General features: G+C 42.7%; 1 non-coding gene across 1 annotated transcript; it reads right to left on the bottom strand.

Moving 5' to 3' along the window:
* Window positions 1–744: 744 nt before the first annotated feature.
* LOC120272892 lies at window positions 745–851 on the bottom strand. The gene has a single exon (XR_005540425.1). It is a non-coding gene; the product is annotated as a small nucleolar RNA R71 (small nucleolar RNA).
* Window positions 852–7,683: the final 6,832 nt, after the last annotated feature.

The raw sequence follows: 7,683 nt of genomic DNA, 5'->3' as shown, positions 1-7,683 counted from the left end.
GGATTTCCACGACTCATTAATGCATTATTTACGAAGCATAATAGTTTTTTGTGCACTTGAAATGATTGTCCTAGGCAGAACAATATCCGAGTACCCCATTTATATCGATTGCCTTATCTCTCAATTTTATTGTGCCTCTTGTTCTTATTTCTTTTATCTTTCTATGTATAAATCTCATTCTCATCATAGTTAGATAGCAATCTTTGTGTTTCTATTCACTATTCCCTGTAGATATGATACTCACTCACCTGGGATTTATGACTTCGACACCTGTGCACTTGCAGTTTACACGCATATTCAGTCATGTCAAGAACCGTCAAATCTAGTTGAAGTGGAAGTTGAAGGATCTGACAACATGGATGAGTAGAATGAACAGCAGAGAATGTTATCTTATTATACCAGACCATCAGTACTGGGGATATAATCTAGCATTATGCGACCCCGATTACAGCTCTGAACTTTCAACTAAAAGCAGCATTCTTCCATATGATTCGGCAGTCAGCGCAGTTCAATGGTTTGGCCGATGAGGATGCAAACAAGCACATAAAGAACATCTTGGAAGTTTGTGATTTGATGAAGATCAACAGTGTATTGGATGATTCTATTAGATTGAGTGCTTTCCCATTTTCTCTCAAGGGAAGAGCCAAGCAGTTTCTTCATTCCTTGTCAAAAGCATCCATCACAACTTGGAATGAGATGGTCGAGGCTTTTCTTGCTAGATACTTCCCTCAGGGGAAGTCGGCTAAGCTTCGCAATGAGATATCGTCGTTCGTGCAGATGGAATTGGAATCATTGATTAAGACATGGGAGCGTTTCAAGGACCTTTTGCGAAGGTGCCCACAAGAAGGATTTCCCGAATGGATGATCATTCAAACTTTCTATATTAGTTTGTATCCGAGTACAAGGCAATTGCTAGATGCCACCGTGGGAGATACAACGGGGAGTAAAACCCCTGAAAAAGCCCGATAATTAGTAGAAGACATGGCCATGAATAGTTATTAGTGGAATGCGCGGGAAAGGAAAAAGGTGGGCGGGCTCCATGAAATAGATGTAGTCACTTCTTTGGCAGCCCAAGTGGATCATTGAGTAAGAAGTTAGACCTTCTAACTTTCAATAGAGTGGAGGCCGTGACTACTTGCATCGGGTGTGGCGGAGGATATGCTCCCTCTGATTGCCCGATCTCTATTAGTGCTGTATCTTTGATGGAGAAAGTCAACTTTGTGGGTAATGCAATGAGGAACCAAGGTAATCCATATAGCAACATTTACAATCGGGGTTGGAAGAGTCATCCAAACTTTTCGTGGAGCAACCAAGGACAACAAAAGGCCATGGCACTACCGGGTTTCCAACAACAACAAGCCCTAAACATGGAAAATAGAGTGTTCAGCTTGGAAACACGAATGACCAACTTAGGGAAAGCCTTAACTAGATTTGTGCAATCATCTGATACACAGTTCCAATCGGTCAAGGATACACTTCACAACCACACCGCTTCATCGCACAACCTACAAAATCAAGTGGGGCAAATTGTGAAGTCTTTATCGGAAAGACCATAGGGAAGCTTGCCAAGCAATGCCAAGACCAATCCAGGAGAGCATGTGAAGGTGATTACTTTGAGAAGTGTTCATGAGGTTGAAGGTAGGCCTCCAAGTGAGAAGACCAATGTTGAAGCACCGGAGGTCGTAGAGGTTGAGAAGGGAGCAACCAAGGAGAAGGAGGTGCCATCCCCACCTTACAAGCCAAGAATCCATTATCCCTCTAGATTGAAGAACGACCAAGTGGACGAGCAGTACATGAAGTTTCTGGGTTTACTTAGGCAACTACATATAAACATTCCCTTTGTTGAGATATTACCTCAAATGCTAAGGTATGCCAAGTTCTTGAAAGATTTGTTGACCAACAAAAGAAAATTGGAAGAGAGTGCCTCAGTGATTCTAGATGCATCTTGCTTGGCGGTCTTGCAAAAGAATATGTCAAACAAGAAGAAAGACCTAGGAAGCTTCATCATTCCGTGCAACATTGGCAACTTGGGTGAAGAAATGGCATTGGTAGACTCAGGGGCCAGTATCAACGTCATGCCATATTCCTTCTTTCAGAAGATAGGTATGGGAAAGCCTAGGCCCACTCGGATGGCATTGCAATTGGCGGACCGAACAGTGAGACATCTGAGGGGCATCATTGAAGATGTGCTTATCAAAGTTGATGAGTATATATTTCTTGTAGATTTTGTGGTGTTGGACATCGATGAGGATGTGGATGTTCCTTTGATACTTAGGAGGCCATTCTTGTGCACTTCCAAGGCATTGATCGACATGCACGGTGAGGAGTTGACACTGAGGATTGGAGATGATAAGCTCACATACTGCCTCGCCATAGCCATGCGACATTCTCTTGACTTTGATGATACTCTTTACTTTCTTGACACTACTAATGAGATAATTGATGAATATATGTAGGAAATGTTCAATTCTGACCCATACGAGGGGTTGCTAGACCAAGAGGTTGAGAACGAAGAAGTGCTGATACTTGGTCTAAAGGAAGAAGTACCATCAACTCCGAGGATTATGAAGAAAGTGCTCTGGAAGATGAAGAGGGCGAGGAGACGGCACAAGAAATGCTCCAAGGCTATTGGAGATGCGCAAGAATAGGACAAGGTGGATGAACCCTTGTTAAGTGGTACCAAGCTTAATAACTCCCCCTCTACCCTCAAGAGACTTTTCTCATCGTGCTTTCAAGTCATGGGTAAGAGGAAAACCTTCATCTATGAGCCCCCATATGGTATGACAAGGTATGTCAAGCTTAGTTATGTTAAACAAGCATTTCTTGGGAGGCAACCCAAGCGTTTACTATTTTCTTTGTTGTTAGTTTAGTGTTTGCATGAATAAGACTTCGAGTGTCGGTGTCTTGATTTTTAAATGCTTTTGCTGTGATTTTCTTATAGATTTTTGGTGTTATCTTGTCCTTAAATGTGTTATGTCGATGTTTTCGGTCGTTCGAGCTAGTTTCTCATGTTTTCGCTGTTGTATTTTGCATAGTAGGGCAGGCTCTGAGTGTTTATACATGTTCAGGAATTTTCTACAAAGCCGATAGAATTTTTTAAGCCATTCAGAGAAAAAGCACGGGTGTGTGGAACTTCTGCATGCCCGTGGATCTTCACTGTGAGATCGTACACAGAAGTTACAGGGGCGTGGACTCATCCCTATGGGCGATCCTGTGAGAAACACACGGCCATGGGTATTTTCTGTATGCCCGTGTGGATCTCTGCATAAGAGCTCTCCTCCATGTAGAGACGATCTTCCCCTGTCAACTGCACAGTAGCGATCCACGCCCGTGCTGAATTTTTGCACAGGTGTGGAAAACACTTAGTGATAATTCTCGACTGGACAGAGAATCCACAAGGGCGTTCGTCTACCCCTGTGGGTCGGGCACACGGGCGTGGGTATTTTCCGCACGCCCGTGCGGTTGTGTTTAGAGACAGAGGAAAGGTTTCCCAAGAGCCCACAGGGGTGTGCATCTGCCTCTGTGACTCTCTCCGGTGGAGGTGCACTGGCGTGCGTAATTTTCACACGCCCATGTGAATGTGCAGGAACGCAAGAGCCGCGGCCTTTCTTTAAAATCTTTTGGCTCTTCTCCATTCTCACACTCCCAGTCACTCAACAACCACTCCTAACACCTGTTCCGACCTCACACCGTTGATCTTGAGGAGTTTCACTCGATTTTAAAGCCGAATTCAAAAGTTTTCGAGTTTACTATTGGTAAACGCTCAATTCTTCTCCTTTTCACCATAACTTTATCTTAACTAGTTAAAATGGTAAATGTTGCTTAGTTTCTATGTTTGTAAGATTTATGCATGTTTAGAATGAACTTTGAACCGATAAAAAGGTGTATTTGTAGTTTAATGAGGCACGGCCGTGCGACTTTCACTTCTTGTAGATCAACACAGGTGTGTGGAAATTTTACATGACCATTCTAGTAAGTTTGTTTGACTACTCCCTAGTGTTTATTTTTATATTTGAATTTTCTTTTTATAGAATGATGATATCCCCTTTTCGCCTTACAAGGCATTAAGGGAGTGAGGTGAGCCTCCCTACATACAATGTGAACTTGTACATCTCATCATACTCTGTGTTCGGGTCACAACTTGCCATCTGCACAAGATGAACCGGGGAAGTTCGTTTTCACCTTCCTCTTTTGTTTTCATTATTTATTCTACCATATTTCATGATTATTGTTCATTGAGAACAATGTAAGAAATGATAAGTGCTTGTGTGATAAGAATACGAAGTGTTCTTTCCTTATGATGAGCATTACTTTTATTGGGTTTTAACACTAATATGTGTGTATTCATGTTACTTTCATGTATATAGGGTCGTGAAGCCGAATCTTAGAGAAAGAAGCCAATGTAGATCGTGAGTGCACCATTTGGAGGAAATCTTGAGAAAGTTCAAACGTGAAGACATAAGTCGGGTTCAAGATGCTAAAATGTGTGCTAAGCTCCTTGTATTCAACCTAGCACAATGATTTGGAGGGGCACAAAGGCAATCACATTCTAACTATTCCAGCTTGTGCATGTGTAACAAGATCTCCACCAACGCAGCCGTTCATTGAATAAGCAAAGCGATCTATGACGTAAAGGTGTGCCCGTTTACGTTACCTTGATGAAAGCATGGTTTAAGGAGTGTTTCGAACTGCTACTTTAGTAGGAACTGTAGCAACACTGTAACAAAATACTATAGCAGGTACTATTTATAGCCGGCCGAAGAAGGAGTTGTCTAGAGAAGTCACACGGGCATGTGGAAATTCCACACGCTTGTGAGTTAATTCCACATGGGTCGTGTGAAATATTCATCGGGGCATGTGGATTCCCGATTCTAGCCCTTTAAAAGCCAATTTTAGCATTCTTTTCTCCATCTTTTCCCCAACTTGAGAGAGGGTGGTGGCTAGGGTTTTGAGAGGTATTGGCTAGGGATTGGGAGAGGTTCTACGGCTCTAACATCGTGCTCTATTTAGAAGAAGGTTAGTAGGAGAGCTTTCATCGGCACCGATCTGGCGAGGTGTATCCTAGGCCAGACAAAGGGACCTTTCGACGAGTAAAAGACTCTCCACAAGATGACCATCATGACTATCGAGGGGGTTTTCTATAGATTCATTGCTTTTATATTCGATTTCATTGATTGTAATTAGCTCCATGGAGAGCTAAACCCCCTAGTGGGTACTTGGATTGTGAACCCTAGGATATATTCGTTTCATTGAACCTTGTTATTATGCTTTCATTAATTGATGTTTTTATTGAGTTCCAATCTTGAATGCATTGATTGTATGAATACTCTCTTAGAGTGACACTAGGGTTGAGACTTCTTGTTGGTAACCCTTGTGAGTGAGTGGCACACCACGAGAGTTAGACAAAGCTAGGTTGGAGAGGGTTGAGAGGGTTGAGAGGGTGAGTCGAGAGGTAGCGGAGCGTCCCCTTTCCTCTCCGGTTTGATTTATTCTACCTCCAATTCCTTGAGTTCTTTGCAGTTATAGTAGAGTGAATGGTCTAAGGGATGACTTTCTGGCTAGGGCTTAGTTGTGAGTGCAATGGAGTGAAGCGTTGAAGTGATTTTAGCATCTAGGGCTTAATTATGGCTAGGGACCTTCAGCCTGGACCAAAGGGTTAGGTCTACATATAGGAAGAGGATTTATCACATGGAATCCCTAGAACTCACTGTAATTCTATACGAGTGCGAGGTTGAGAGATTGTTCAATTTCTCCTCCGGGACATGTATATGGTTAGGCAGACTCAATAAAATAAAATAAAAGAGAATAAAAACCCTTCTGATCTTTTTGAATGCCTGATAAGTGCTTGAGTGAACATGTTTTTATGCATGTTTTACATACATTGAGCATCATATTTTATACGGTTTATGTCTCATTTCGTGTATTGGGTGTTCTTTTATGCATATAGGTTGTGAAGGCATTGGGAATTCAAAAGGGAGCGAAGATAGGCTATCATGGCATAATATTGGGAGTTATTATACAAATCAAGTTGGAAGACACAAGAAGAGTTCGTGTATGAGGAGATGTGTGCCAACTTCTATAGTTTTGCAAGCCAAGTTATTAATGGAAGGGCACAAAGGCAGCCATGTCTCCACATTCCTCCTCTTTGTAAAGATTTCAAGACCTTTCAAGACGCATTGATGAAGGAAAAGCCGTATAGCCTACCATATGATCGTGTGCCCGATCGTATGGCCTTAGGAGGAGAATGTTTATCATCGCGTTTGTGAAAATCACTGTAGCTAAAGTATTGTAGTAGGATTGCTGTAACGGAATTACTGTAGCAGAATTACTGTTCACACACCCGCGCGGAGATTCCGCGCGCCCGCGTGGAAATTCCTGCAGCCCACGCGGGCGCATGGAAAATCCATGTGGGCGCGTGGGGGCACGTGACAGACGCGATGTGAGGCTATAAATACACCTTTTGGCCGATTCTAAAGGGACTTTTTGCGGAGCTTTGAGCATAGACATTGAGAGAGAGGCGGCTAGGGTTTGAGGAGAAGGTCTTCGTCGATTGAGAGGGAGTTCTTCACCAACTTTGATAGGTTCCTTCGACGTCATAGCATTTTGGGGAGCCATTGGGGACCTAGCTTCGGAGAGGAACCCTTCAAGACGTAGAACTACCAATCAAGGCCAATCCGCGCGAATTCGAGGGGGTTTTCTCTATGGGTTTTATTGCTTTTCATTGTATCCATTATTGTTTTGTAACTAGGCCCATGGAGGGCTAAACCCTAGTGGGTAGGGCATGTGAACCCTAAGATTTATATTTTGGATTGATTCTCTTAATGCTTATAGTTAATCCGAGTTATCTTGAGTTTTAATCTTATGATTTAATTGCTTGCTAGTGTTGTTAATCCTTGTGGTTGATTTACATTGCATGATTTAATACTTTGATGTGAGAGGTCTCCATTAGAGTTAGATTTCCAAGATTAAAGAGGGTTGAGAGGGTGAGCCTTGAGATGGAGGAGTGTCCCCTTTCCCCTTCGATTGAGTGTTTCCTATCTCCGTATTCCATATTCTCTTTGCAACCATATTTGGTGTGAGGCGTGAGATTGCTCGATTTCTCCGCCGGGACCTTGTAGGGGGTTAGGATCCTTCGTCGGGAATTAGGGTTGGATCTACATTTAGGAATCGGTTTCACTCTTAGGTTTCCTTATAGCATAATGCGGTCATATAGGGTGTGAAGTGTTGAGATTGGTCGATTTCTCCACCGGGACCTTGTAGGGGACTAGTGCCTTTTGCTTGGAGACAAGGATTGGTTATCATTGGACTACCTCGACTCATTAGACTCGATTCTAGAGCATTTAGTGAATCTTGAGCTTTAAGGAAGATCTTAGGGGGATCAATGCCCGAATACCTCATCCTTAGTGATTGAGACTCTTCTACTTTATTTCTTGCATACTTGTTTGCTTTGCTTGCAATTAGTTCACTTCATCATATTCATCGATTCCGACTTGATAATTGAGAAGTGGTTATTACTAATACTTCCGTTCCCTGTGGATTCGACTACCCGACTCACCGGGTATTTATTACTTCGACACCCGTGCACTTGCGGTACACACACGCATATTAGGACGTGTCAATGCCTACTTAGTGTTTTTGAGGAAAAAAAAGGTTTAGTCTCAAGTCTAAAAATTAGAAGGATCT

Source organism: Dioscorea cayenensis, chromosome 11 (assembly GCF_009730915.1).
Source record: "Dioscorea cayenensis subsp. rotundata cultivar TDr96_F1 chromosome 11, TDr96_F1_v2_PseudoChromosome.rev07_lg8_w22 25.fasta, whole genome shotgun sequence".
NCBI lineage: Eukaryota > Viridiplantae > Streptophyta > Magnoliopsida > Dioscoreales > Dioscoreaceae > Dioscorea > Dioscorea cayenensis.
This window is presented reverse-complemented; position numbering and strand designations above follow the sequence as displayed.